Source organism: Vulpes lagopus, chromosome 19, assembly GCF_018345385.1.
Source record: "Vulpes lagopus strain Blue_001 chromosome 19, ASM1834538v1, whole genome shotgun sequence".
NCBI classification, from domain to species: domain Eukaryota; kingdom Metazoa; phylum Chordata; class Mammalia; order Carnivora; family Canidae; genus Vulpes; species Vulpes lagopus.
The window spans coordinates 13,390,312-13,404,657 of NC_054842.1; the positions used below are offsets into that span (position 1 = coordinate 13,390,312).

Sequence of the window (14,346 nt, forward strand, 5' to 3'; positions counted from 1 at the left end):
TTAGTCCCATTTTATCCCCAGGATCAAGTTACTCCTGGTATGCGAGACTCCCAGAATTCCCTGATGGAATCTTACATACCCATTCTCTTTGATTTTCAGTTAGCTTCCTCCTGTCTAAATTATCATTTGTTTTTCTATCTATTTTCTGGCTGTTTCCAACCCATCACAATGAACAATCTTCTGAATGCCCTTATGGCTTTCATTGTTTTTTACTTCCTGGAAGTGAAACAACAGGACTATAAAAGGCAGTACATTCAATTCACAGGGTACTTTTAGTGTTATAGTAGTCACTATTTTTTTTTAGACCCATAATATAGTACCACATCCTCATCCTCCCCCACCATAAGACACACTACTTAAGTAATCAAAGTGTCCTGTGTGATAGCTAAATTAACTGTGACTGTAGGGGTAAATAAATAAAAAGTGGACACTCTATCCAAGAGTTCTTTCTTGTTGCTTAGTAATATTACCAATATAGGATTACCATATTTGGTTCTTGCCAACAATGGTAACTATATGTTGATATTTCCATGATGACTCCTGATGTTGAGTACTTTTCATATATTTACTGGCCATTAAAATTTCCTCTTGGGTAAAAGTGTATGTTGAAATACTTCGCACACTTTTTTTTCTAGGTGATTTGATTTAAGTTCTTTATAAGCTGTAAAAACCTCTTTCATTCCGTGGCCTCTCTTTTCATCACAATGGTATTTTAAAAGAATAGAAATTCTTGACATACACACCTAAATTTACCAACATTCTGCTATAGGGTCGTGTTTTACTCCTAGGTAAAAATAAAGTCCTAACCCACCCCTAAAGTCATAAGGATATTGTTTTAATTCTCTTCCTCATAACAGTTTACCAATTTCAACTTCTTTATTTAGGTCTTTAATATACATAGAATGGGTTATTTTACATGGTGTGAAATAGGGATTGAATTTTATTTTTATTTTCTCTTTTTAAATAATTGTTCCACCATCATTTTTTAAAACAACTAGGGGCGCCTGGGTGGCTTAGTCGGTTGGGCATCTGCCTTCGGCTCAGGCCATGATCCCGGTATCGAACCCCGCATGGTGCTCCCCACTCAGTGAGGAGCCTGCTTCTCCCTCTCCCTCTGCCAGCTGCTCCCACTGTTTGTGCTCTCTCTCTCTCTGTCAAATAAATAAATAAAATCTTCAAAACAATCCTATCTTTTCTCCACTCCTCTGAAGTTCCACCTCCATCATATATTAAGGATTTGTTAACGTGCAGATCTGTTTCTGGATTGTCTTGTTCAAGTGGTCTTTATTTCTATCCTTGTATCAGTAATATGTAATCTTCATTACTGGAGCTTTAAATTATATCTTGACACCTGGAAGAACTTTCTTATTGTGCCTTTTATTTTGTCCTTTTGCATTTATATATAAATTTTAAAATAAAGCTTGTCAATTCCACCAAAAAAAGAAAATGTGAGGCTTTGATTGGAGGTCCATTAACTCCACAAACCACTTTGGGGAGAATTAACATCCTTACAATACTTGACAAATCCATAAATATAGTATATCTTCTTCATTTAAATCTTTAACGTCTCTCCAGAAAATGTGTAGTTTCACCTTACAGGTCTTGCACATCTTTGCTTAGATTTATTCCCATCTTTAATGGTATATTCACTTAATTTTTTAAAATTCTGCTTGACATTGACAGGAAATCTCTTGATATTTTTATATTGCTTTTCTAACCAGAAATATTGCAAATGCTTAATTCCAATAATTTATCATTAGATCCCTTCAGACTTTAAATTTGAAAATCAATAAACATCCCCATGACTGTTAAAAACATATAGATGTGCCAAAGACACTTCAGGTTTTGAAAGCCCTGTTAGAATAAGTAGTTTTTTCTATTTCAGTCTATTCAAAATATCAGTCCTTACAACTGACAATCTTTTCAATTAGCAGAAAAACAGAAGAATATTAATTTCAAAGTAAACAAAGTTAATCAAAATAGTTAAGACATACAGTATGAAATTCCAAAATGGAATAAGCTACTGTATTTCAAACTTTTAAGGGCATACAAACTTTATTCAAAGAAAATCGTTATGAAAAATAAAAGATAAAGTATCCTTTTCAAAAGAAATAAGTTGAAATTTATAATATTTACTTATAAAGCCAAAGAGGAAGAACAATTAGATGCTTTCAGTGAATACAGAATCTTAAACTTGAGGTTACATATCATAGTTGCAATGATGTTAACCATGTCATCTAATTTATTTCAGCATTTTGGTTCACAAAATTGACATTTGTCTATCAGTTAAAATTTTTACAAGGGAGAATTTTTAAATGTTTTCCTTATTGTTAAAGATACTGTACAATTAGATGGAGAAATCTGTTTGGAGCCTAACAGAAAATTGATTGAAGACTAACCACAAAATTTTTGTATTTCTCATTATATGTGTGTGTGTGTACACATACATATAAATTATATTTGTAAAATTAAACCAGAAGCATGCAAATCCAAATTTATAAAATATCATGACATTGTGCTGCCAATTCAGTTGTTAGTATAGTTTATTTTCTTTTATGTGAATTCCCAGGATACCTCTGTGGAGCATTAAACATCCAATCCAAACTAATATTTTTTTCCAAAGACATACAAAGGGCAACAGATATATGAAAAGATGTTCAACATCACTCATCACCAGGGAAATGCAAATCAAAACCACAATGAGATACCACCTCACACCTGTTAGAACGACTATTTTTTAAAAACACAAGAAACGACAAGTATTGGCAAAGATGTGGAGAAAACGGCTCCCTCATACACACTGTTATAGGGATGGTGCAGCCACTATGGAAAGTAGCACGTAAGTTACTCAAAAAACTAAAAATAGAACTAGCATATCATCCAGTAATTCCATCTCAAAAAGATATCTGCACCCCAAGGTTCACTGCAGCACAGTCGAGATATGGAGACAATTTATCAACTAACGAGTAAAGAAAATGTGGCATGTACACACAACTCAAATATTATTCGGCCATTAAAAAGAAGGAAACCCTGCCATTTGTGGCAACAAGGATGGACCCTGAAGGTATGCTAAGTAAAATAAAACAGAGAAAGACAGATACTATATGATCCTTAAAAAAACCCCTCATAATCAGAGAGCACACTGGTTGGTGGTTGCCAGAGGTAGGGAATGGGGGAGGGTGAAATGGGTGAAGGTAGTCAAAAGGTATAAACTTCCAGTTACATGATAAATAAGTCCTATGACATAATGTATAGCATGATAACTATAATTAACAATACTGTACTGTATGTTTGAAAGTTGTTAAGGGAGTAGATCTTAAAAATTCTCATCACAAAAATAAAATCTATAACTAAATTTACTGTGTTAATCATTTTGCAGCATCTATATATATCAAATAATTATGTTGTACACCTAAAACTAATAGATTGTTATATGTTAAATAATCTATATTTAAAAAAAGGTTTTTTGTTTTTTTTTAAAAGGAACCCGGGGGGAAACGTTAGTAACTTAGGAGAAAAAACAAACATCTCAATCGAAACAAATATAAAAAGCATTTGGACTGACAACACAAATACACTTGATTCTATTATTAAGGAACTGAAACATAAATTAATCAATTTTTAGTTTCACCTTCATATTGTTCAATTTTAGCATGGTCATTCTCAGGCCTTTGTTCCATCTACATAGAAACCCACCACAGCCATGCATTATATTCTTCCTCATGCAATCCTCTCAAACCTGAAATTCACTCTTGAAGAATCTTCTCTAATATTCCATCCCCCCCGCCCCCCCTGCCGAGTCCTTTCACTTGTGCCTTGAAAACATCATTTTAGAACCTCTACTATAGTTCACCTCATAATGAAATATCTTTTCTCTGTGATTTTTGTATCCTTGGAGGTATCTCATAGTTCCTGGCACTTCATTCACGAGGTTCAACTAATGTTTAGTTAATTCTCCTTTTTTGGAACACCAGTAATTAGAACATTGACTTAAATTTTTATCTTCTATTCTCTTCTTCATTAAACTCAAGCAGCTGTGTGCACAAAAGCAGTCAATTTTAGCATGTCCAATTTACATATTAAAAAAAAATTTTAAGTAGTGAGAATAGGAGGTTACAGAGAAAACAAGAGGACCATAAAGTGTTAACTATTGAAGCTGAGTGATGTATGCCTAGAGGTTCATTATATTATTAGATCTACTTTTATGTATGTTTGAAAATGTGTGGATAAATATATAGTTTACATATACACACATATGTATATATGAAATTGTAATAAAATTTATATAGATACACATATTATTTACATAATTATACATATAAGGAACATGATACATATATATATTAATAAAACAAACAGGTATGTGGCTTCTAGAAGCAAGTTCTTTATTCCTATTTTCTTACTTTTCATTGTTTTCTATAGATACATGGAAAGGCAGTTATAAAATACAGTGTCTCTGAAGAGTCAGATGTATGTATATATGTAAAATTTAATATGGAAAGTATCACAAATACACTCACTCTCATACATACAAATTAGTTTTCCCCAAGTAAAACTAGGTAAACAGACTGAAAAATGATGCATTAAAGGTTAAAAATCAACAAAAAAAATGGAAATAAAAGAAAAAAAGTGGTAAGATAACATCTATCTTAAAATAGCCTGAAAACACTATCAGATTTTACATATATCCATTCTTTTATTAATATTGTCAAGTAACTTTCAGTATTTTAACTTCAATAATATAATTTGTTTTGAAACAAATGACAAAAGATAATTATTAATACAGATGGTAGCTACATGAGGTTCTTTATCGTTCTATCTACATTTGGTTTATATAACGTTTTCATTAAAGTTTTTTAAAAATAATGAATGCCTCTACCAAATTCTCTCAACTCAATGTCGAAAGCCGTTCTGCAATTCCAATAATGTGTGGAAAAATGACTTCATTAAGACAGACAAAATAATTTTCACATGGACACTTTTACTTTCTGAAAGGAGCATATCAATAATTCCACTACTTCCTGGTAACAAGCAAACTGGCAGCTCAAAGACACAAGGAAAAAAAGTGAGGATAAAGGAGCACAGTGTGATTTTTAAATTTGATAAAGAAAGTGCAATAGCCACATTACAAATTAAAAGAGGTCTTAAGAGATCCAATTTTACGCAGAAGCTAAGATACGTTAATTTTGCTTTCTTCTGCAATGTAATATTTAGTAAGACCTAAATGTTCTTTGGCTATTCAAAGACACTGCATTTTATAACTGCTTTTCCCTATATCTATAGGAAACAATGAAAAGAAAATAGGAATAAAGAACTTACTTCTGGAAGCCATCCGTTTTGTTTTTTTAATCCTTGCAAATCCCACAGTTCATTATTTCATTACAATAAACCCATCAGAAGTTAAGAAAGGTTTATGTACTTGATTTAGGGAGAAGAGACTACCTCCTCAAGTAGCAACATGCGATTAAATGATGAAATCTTATTAATGAAAAAAAGGTTATATTTCTTGGGTTCTAGTACAATGCTGTATTCAAAACATTACAGCTTAGAACTTTATCCAGCATATACTGATTTAAAGTTTATCCAGCATATACTGTATTGTTTCTTTATGAAAACAAACGCTAAATTCCATCTCATTTGTAAACCAGTACTGTATCTTTATGAAAGAGAAGAAAAAGCCATTAACAGCTGCCTCTGCAAATTTTTCCTTCTGTAAATCTTGTTGGATGTAACCACTTGTACATTTGATTTTGGATTTATTTCATCTTATATGAAATAACCTAAAGTACACCCTAGACAGTAACAACAAAAACAAACTCTTATGATTATGAAGCAAAATACCACAATATACCCTTAATCTTAAAGGTTAAAAAAAAAAATTATGCCTCAGCCCTAAAATTAACCTACAGCTTTTCAACCTTCAAGAAGAAACCTCTGGGGGAAAAAAAGAAGAAACCTCTGGGGTGGGAAAGCGTTTTGTTTATTTAATTAACATTTCCAATTCTCTACAAAAATATGGCAGTATGTCAGAAAAAATATTAACATAATTGGAAAATGCCTAAGAATAAATGAAGTGGAAAAACAGTATATTGTTATCCTTAATGCCATGATGAACCTTAAGGCATCTAATACCCTATGACTAGCTTTTGAAACATAATATATAGTATGTGTAGAATCCGAATTGGCAAAGCTAAGAAATAAAAGCTTCACTAATTTACAGGAGGAAGTAAAAGACAAAGTTCTAGCCCAAAAACAAGAGCTAAAGGAAGCACTGAAAGTAAAACCTTGACAAGTTTTCCAAGGGCCAGTTCTGTCATTCTTTTCCCTAAATCATGTTACTTCTCTAAAACTATCTACCAAATACATACAAGTAATTTTATCTTCAACTAATGTTTCCTATTGGACATTTCTGGGGAAGGGAGGTGTGGGCAGGTGATGTTGCTTTTTTGTAACACTGGCATTAAACTGATTGTCTCAAATAAGTGCATGTTATAACAATTTCTACCTTCTTCCTCATAGATACAAGATTAATAGTTTTAGATAAATTTAGAAACAAGATTTATGGAATAGATTCAAACTATAAGTAACCAGTCTAAATACAGAGGTGATGAGACACAAACATATTCACATCCCCAAAGTGTTCTATCCACAATCTGATTTTAAGACAACACAAGTCTAGTTTAGCTCAGCCTTTGCAAATAAAAATCTAAGGAACAAAAGAGTCGATCAGAAACAGAAAAGAAGAAAGAAACAAAAGAGAGGTAACAAATGCAAGTAGCAAATGAGGGTTAGGAGAGGAGGGAGGGCAAATGGAGAGTGAGGGGCAGAGTACTGTACCAAGTATTACCACATCCCAACCTAGTCCCCTTAAGAGGGAAGTCTTGAATCACCCTAGTATTTTAATTTGCCTTGAGATGAGAAACCAGATTAACTAAACTTAGGTTTCTATGAAAAATAAGGATATATGGACTCCAAGTGAGGCCCTCAAGGTTGTCCTCTTCGGAAAAACAACTTATCTCAATTTGACTGCTATGTCCTTCAAAACTTTCCCAAAACTCTTGCCTGTCAAAACATTAGAATAGTATATGCCTCTAAGGGTGGTTAATCTATACTGGGCATTAATATGGTTTTCATTTTTGAAAGATAAAAATCTTCTTTTCAAATTCCTGAGCAAGAAATATGCACCAGGTTTCTGTTAGGCCCTAAGAACAGAGCACTGGCAAAGTCACAGCTCTACTGGAGTTTAAGTGCAATAAACACAAACCAGGTAATTACAGATTGAAAAAAAAAAAAACTTTGGAAGAAATGAAAGGGATGAAACCAAAGAGTGAAATAAGAAGAAGGGAAAGAGGGAGGAAGAAGGGGTAAATACTTCTTTAAACAAGGTAGAAGTGGAGTCTTATAATATTTGTGAGACCTTTAAGGATGGGGGTAACCGGTCGTTCCAAAAGGGGAAAAGAGCTGTCTCTAGATAGAGAAACTAACAAAGGCAAAGACCTTAAGGTGGGAGTGTTCAGCATGTTTAAAAAGGAAGAGTAAGATGTTTAAGGGGAGTGGTGAAGAGACAAGTTTTGAGCTCTATTTATTAACAATTATTTTTAAAAATTGTTAACTGTCAGGTACTTTATAAGAACAGCTTTCGTTTAATCCTCACACACAAAAATAAAACCTTTCAGGTAGTATACAATTTTATGCCCAGTCTACAGATGATTATACTAAGGCACAAAGATGTCAAATAACTTATCCAAAGTCGTAATAGCCATTAAGTCGTCAAATTGGGATTTGAACTAGAGGGCTTTGACTCTGGTGGGCATGGTGAACCTTCTAGGTGGATTTCAAAGTTCTTTATACCGCAGGGATTTGAAAATGTCCACCTAGAAATACTTTTCTGACATGAGTCAGGTATAAACTTTGAAGGGAGTGGGAAACACACTTTTGAACAGAAAAGGGCACCGTTCTATTTTATATACTTTGACCTGTTTATATATTAGATTCTTGTGTAAAGTCTCATTTGAAGAAAGCGTTCAAAGGCTAAAACGAGTGTTTGAAAAACACTGGTATATGTTTAAAATTATATAAGTAAGGGGCACCTAGGTGGCTTAGTCAGTTAAGCCTCTGCCTTTGGCTTAGGTCATGATCCCAAGAGTTCTGGGATCAAGCCTGCATCAAGCCATTAGTGCTGCCTTCCCTGCTGCATCTAGCTCCCTGTTCAGCAGAAGCCTGCTTCCCCCTCTCCTCCCAGCTCATGCTCTGTCACTATCTCATCTTCCTGTCAAATAAATAAAATCTTTTTTAAAAGTTATATAAGCAAAAAAACCATTAGCACAGTTCTATTAGTTAAGATGATACTCTGAATCCTGAAGTTTATGCCCTTTCTTGTCACTTTGGAAACAAAAGGACAGAGAAGTCCAATATATCTCATTATAGATTTTAACTCTTTGGTACATACTACCTTTTAAACAGTCACATCCAGAATACCCATTACCTTGTATGTTACAATCATTGTGTCAGAGAACTTTGGAAGATGGAGCACAATAAATTCTCAGCTGGGAAGAAATACATATCATTTACACTCTGAATACAATAGCCACTTCTAGTCACATGGCCCCCACCCTTGTGCTCAGGAGAGAGGGAAGGCAGCACTAATGGCTACCATATATGTCATGCTGCTTTGTAGATGAAGCAAAATTCATTGGTATATATGACATAATCCTATGTATGCCAATAACTTAAAGGTTACATAAGCATGTATATGTACATAGATATTTCTTTTTTTTAATTTTATTTATTTACTCATGAGACACACGAGAGAGAGAGAGAGAGAGAGAGAGAGGCAGACACAGGCAGAGGGAGAAGCAGGCTCCATGAAAGGAGCCCGACGTGGGACTCGATCCCGTGTCTCCAGGATCAGGCCATGGGCTGAAGGCGGCGCTAAACCACTGAGCCACCCAGGCTGCCCCAGTACATGGATATTTCAAAGATCGAGTATCCCTCAAAGAAATCCTAGGAAGCTACATAACAAGTTGTCAGTAGACTGTGCCTCATTCTTTTGACTTTTTTTGAAACAATGAGCAACTGTTAAAGAAAAAATTAAAAAGAAAAAAAAACACACACAAAAAAAGCCTAGATAAAGAAAACTGCAGTCAGAAAATGTTATTAGGGGATCCCTGGGTGGCTCAGCAGTTTAGTGCCTGCCTTCAGCCCAGGACATAATCCTGGAGTCCTGGGATCGAGTCCCACATCAGGCTCCCTGCATGGAACCTGCTTCTCCCTCTGTCTGTGTCTCTGCCTCTCTCTCTCTCTCTCTCTCTCATGAATAAATAAAATCTTTAAAAAAAAAAAAAAGATGTTATTAAGTACTGCTTGAGCAGTAATAATCATCATCACCATCTTATTTCCATCAGACACAATCTATAAAATGCTTATTCCAAACCCTTCAGCAAACCTTACTCAAACAAAGGAGATAGAAAGCAAGTGATCCCCTTCTCTGCTTCAAATTTCTCCCCTTCTTGGCAGCTTTCTTATAATTCATATATTAAATCAATTCAACCAGTGTGTGTCTCCAGATAACTATACTCTACTTAGTATGCTATAATTTTTTAAGGTTTTTTTTAAAGATTTTATTTATTTATTAATGAGAGAGAGAGAGGGGCAGAGATATAGGCAGAGGGAGAAGCAGACTCCTTGCAGGGAACTCCACGCAGGACTCAATCCCCAGACCCTGGGATCACAACCTAAGCCAAAGGCAGATGCTCAACCACTGAGCCACCCAGGCATCCCTTTTTTTGAAGGTTTTATTATTTATTGGCGGTGGTGGTGTGGTGGGGTGCATGCAAACAAGCAGGGAAAAGGAGCTGGGGAGGGCGAGGGAGGGGTAAAGAATCTCAAGCTGATTCCGGGTTGAGCACAGAGCCCAATTCTGAGCTGGATCCCAGGACCCAGGATCATGACCTGAGCCAAAACCAAGAGTCAGATGCTTAACTGACTGAGTCACTCACGTGCCACAATACACAGTAATTTCTAATCTTTACTCTCTCAAAACTTTTCATCCTAAAAAGTCATGTATAAGCATGTGTGTACATAATTTTCCAAAAGACTTGCAATCCCTCCTTCCTCTTCCACTATTAACACAGGCTTGTTTTTCCCCAATTCTTCCTCCCTTATAAACAACTTGCCACATAAATGTTAAGAAACTATTCTAGGACAATGTCTAATGATAACATGAGAATAATGTCTGCTATCATTTGCATACTCAATATATCAAAAAGAAATGAGAAAAGGACAGATAAGTATTTTTTTCTCTTTCAGTTTTCTCATTTTTTTTTTTTTTTTTAAGATTTTCTATTTATTTATGACAGAGAGAGAGAGGCAGAGACACAGGCAGAGGGAGAAGCAGGCTCCATGCAGGGAGCCCGACGTGGGACTCGATCCCGGGTCTCCAGGATCACACCCCAGGCTGAAGGTGGCGCTAAGCTGCTGGGCCACCGGGGCTGCCCTCCTTCATGGTTTTAAAACCGTTTACAAGGTATAAAACAGAGAATTAAGAATTCCTATTTGACCTAAAAAGACTTTCACTTTTATAATATACATGGATCAAAAACTGATTGGATATAAAGCAAAGTCTCAGTTCTCATGAAGAAGAAAGAAAATGAAAGAGAGACAGACATGGGAAGTTAATTCTATTATTTCTATTGCCCATCACAATATCTCCCAAGAGATACACAACTTCTACTATTATCACCATAATCATCTACCAGTATTTTGACTTGAACAAACTTATGAGATTTAAAGTTTATTTTTTAAAAGATTTTATTTATTTATTCATGAGAGAGACAAAGTGAGGCAGAGACACAGGCAGAGGGAGAAGCAGGCTCCATGCAGGGAGCCCGATGTGGGTCTCGATCCCCAGACCCTGGGATCACGACCTGAGCCAAAGGCAGACAGATGCTCAACCACTGAGCCACCCACGCATCCCAAGATTTAAACAATTCATTTAGAATTTCTTCCTCTTTTCCCTGTTATCAAGTATTTTCTAGTTCCATAGGAATTTCAAGTATGGTTGTTTCTCACCCTTTCTGAATTTAAAAATCCTTACTTTACTCATTATGCCATTTCTCATTAAATCTTTAAATAATCTTGTTACTAACATGTCAGAAAATTATTCATATACCCATTTCAGAAATGAAGTCTATAAACCATTTGTCTTAGTTCCGTCTCCCTCTCTCTGAAGAAGAAAAGTGCCAAAAATTTGCAGGAGTGGCTAATTTGCAGCTCCTTTTGCCTTTCATTCTTATTGTAATATATTACTTGAATAATCTATCTAAAAGTACAATCTCTACCCTAAGTGAAGCAATGGAAGCTCACCTTCTCCATTACCTATGTCTATGACTTAACTATTTCATTTATTTATTTTTTTTAATTAATTTTTATTGGTGTTCAATTTACCAACATACAGAAAAACACCCAGTGCTCATCCCATCAAGTGTCCACCTCAGTGCCCGTCACCCATTCCCCTCCAACACCCGCCCTCCTCCCCTTCCACCACCCCTAGTTCGTTTCCCCGACTTAACTATTTCAATTTGTCCATTCTCTTTCTAGCATTAGTCTAGGTCTTCCATAAGGGAAAAAAACAAAAAAAAACAAAAAAACAAAAAACTTTTTCTATTTCTTCAACTACTGTAGCAAAAACTGCAGTATGAAAACACAAGAAGAAAAAGTACTGTCCTTTAAAGAAGGTACTGTTTTTAAGAGAAAAGCCCTATTTTTCTAATTTTAGAATTCTAAATTTGCTTCTCTAAAGTATCGCAGGATTTGTATCGTAATTTCTATCCCTGAAATGACTTCTGTTCATTTTTCTCTTCTCATGTAATACTGACTTTTCTGCTTTACTTCATGCTTTAGAATTAGTAATCTTTAGTAATCTTTATAATTTTCTCGATTTGCCCTCATAAACATCTCAGAATATATATTAGTCAGTATCGTAATGATAAATTTGCTATGTTTGAGCTCTAAGGACTATGATTCAACAAATAAACTTCTAAGAACTGAAAATGTCAGAAAGAATCATAAAGTTGTTTCAACATGTATTTCACTTGTTCTCTTTAGAGAAAGCATGGTATTTCCACACCAACACTGGAATTGTGCCTTCATTTGAAACCCTAGACTTTCACATCTCAGGGCAACATACAGAACAGGTGAGTGATTATGCTTTCCTTTTGTAAATGGATGATGGATGACTGTGCAATAACACATGGGAGAAAAAAAAATCAGTTTGATGCCTAAACTTAAGTTTTAAGTACGTAAAGAACCATGCCCCTAAATCCATTGGAAGAAAAAATGAGCACCATACACAGATATTTCTTAAGACACAATATTCCAAATATTAATGTCACACCTTGGTCTTTATTTTTCTCTTTTCACTGTTATTTCTCCTTTCTCCTCTTTCCTTTGTCTATTTCCTAAACTTTGACTACGATGTATGATTCCTAAGTATGCAATTCTTTTTTCTAAACTCTGAATCTATATACTGAAGAGCGTACTCGAGTGTCTTCACAGATATAATACTCAACAAACCTAAAATTGAACTCATTATTTACTCTGCTCCCTACTATTAAAGTAGCTCTTGGGGCTCCTGCGTGGCTCAATTAAATGTCCAACTCCTGATTTCAGCTCAGGTCATGATCTCAGGGTAGTGAGATTGAGCACACCCACCATGGAGCCTTACATGGAGCCATGTAAGATTCTTTCTCTCTCCCCACTACTCTAAAAAAAATTAACTAAAAAAAAAAAAAAGTTGCTCTCTATCTTAGTTAAAATGTTACCATTATCACTGGTATTTATCTGGTAATCATTATAAAATCCTCACTCCCTATACTCAGCTCTGAAATTCCCCTAATTAAAAGCTCTCTTCATATTTTATCTAGACTATTTCACTTGCCTCCTTACAGACTTTCTAGCTTCTGGTATTTCCTTCCAACTTCCCAATCCACCAACACAACAGAAAAATCTCTAAGATGATTATACCAGCCCTTCACCTGTTTCCTAAAATGTACAAGATGAAGTCCTAATGTTTTTAAGACTCTCTGCCCTATCCTTACACTGAAATGGCTCCTTCCTATTTCTTGCTCACCTTATATACCTCAACTTCTGGTTTTTCACTAAACATGTACTATTCATGATTTTTCATACTTCCCTACCTTTGCACAAGGTGTTCTTGTTACCTGAAGAGCAAATCCTCCTTTAATATCCTCCCACATCTATCTTTCAAGATCTAACTCAAAAGATACCTCTTTTTAAGCCCTAACTATCCTTTTTGGATAAGAGCTGGTACTTCCCCCTTTATTCTTCGATCTTGAGCTTTTCATTTTACCATTTTCTAATGCAACATACTAAACAGCATTAATTTACTATTAGTAGGTTCCCAACGTAAGTAAATAATAACAAACAGCGAACATTTAATGAGTGATTATGAATTATACACTGTTCTAAGTACCTTCATTTGTATTAATTTAATCTTCATGACAACTTATTGATACAGATATTACTGTCATTCCCAATTCACAGAGAAGACAAATGCAGAGGTTAAGTAACTTACTCAAGGTCATTCAACCAATAAATAGCAAAGCCCAGAGTCTATTTCACTTGATCTGATCTCTAGGCAAAGATAAATGAATTGATCTTCCTATCCCTAGCACCAAGCACAGTATCTGGCATGTAATAAGTTCAATAACTGCTGTTAAAGTGCCTCTGAACATTTTATATATGATCCAATTTTAAAACATTTTCCACAAATGTTCCGAGTTGAGTGATTTAGTGCTAGTATGAGAGGTTATGAGTTGTAGAAAATACTTTAACTCCCACTCTAAGGTAAACTATTCTATAAAAATACACTATTCAGGTAGAAGGTAATAAAAATAGTGTAATTGATTTAATTAAATTTTCATGTGTGAACACTCCATATACCTGAGTTAGTGCACTTGGGTCCCTTTTTATGCTCTGGGCTCTAAAGCCTTTCATCAATCCTCTATATCATTCTCAAGACTATTCAGTATTGTTATATAGAAATGGAAAACATCGACTGCAACCAAAAGAATTTCTGTTCCCTTCTTCTTTAAAAAAAAAAAAAAAAATTCCAATTAAGAGTTTAACTTCCATAATTACCACCTCAGTGCTTGATCTGGCCCTATCCTAATACTACCCATACAATGTTTCTCACTATATCCTAACCATGGGGGCTTTATTTTGTCCCTTCAACATGCCAAGGTGTTCCTGCTTGGAGGGATGCTCTTAATTCAGATCTTCACAGGAATAGCTAACTCCTTGTCATTTTGATCTTAACTTAAATAT

The 14,346-nt window shown here is 34.9% G+C and overlaps 1 protein-coding gene across 1 annotated transcript in view; it reads right to left on the reverse strand.

The window, feature by feature from the left end:
• STT3B (STT3 oligosaccharyltransferase complex catalytic subunit B) overlaps nt 1–14,346 on the reverse strand; it is a 107,117-nt gene that overhangs the window by 68,120 nt on the left and 24,651 nt on the right. The gene's annotated exons all lie outside the window — the stretch shown is intronic.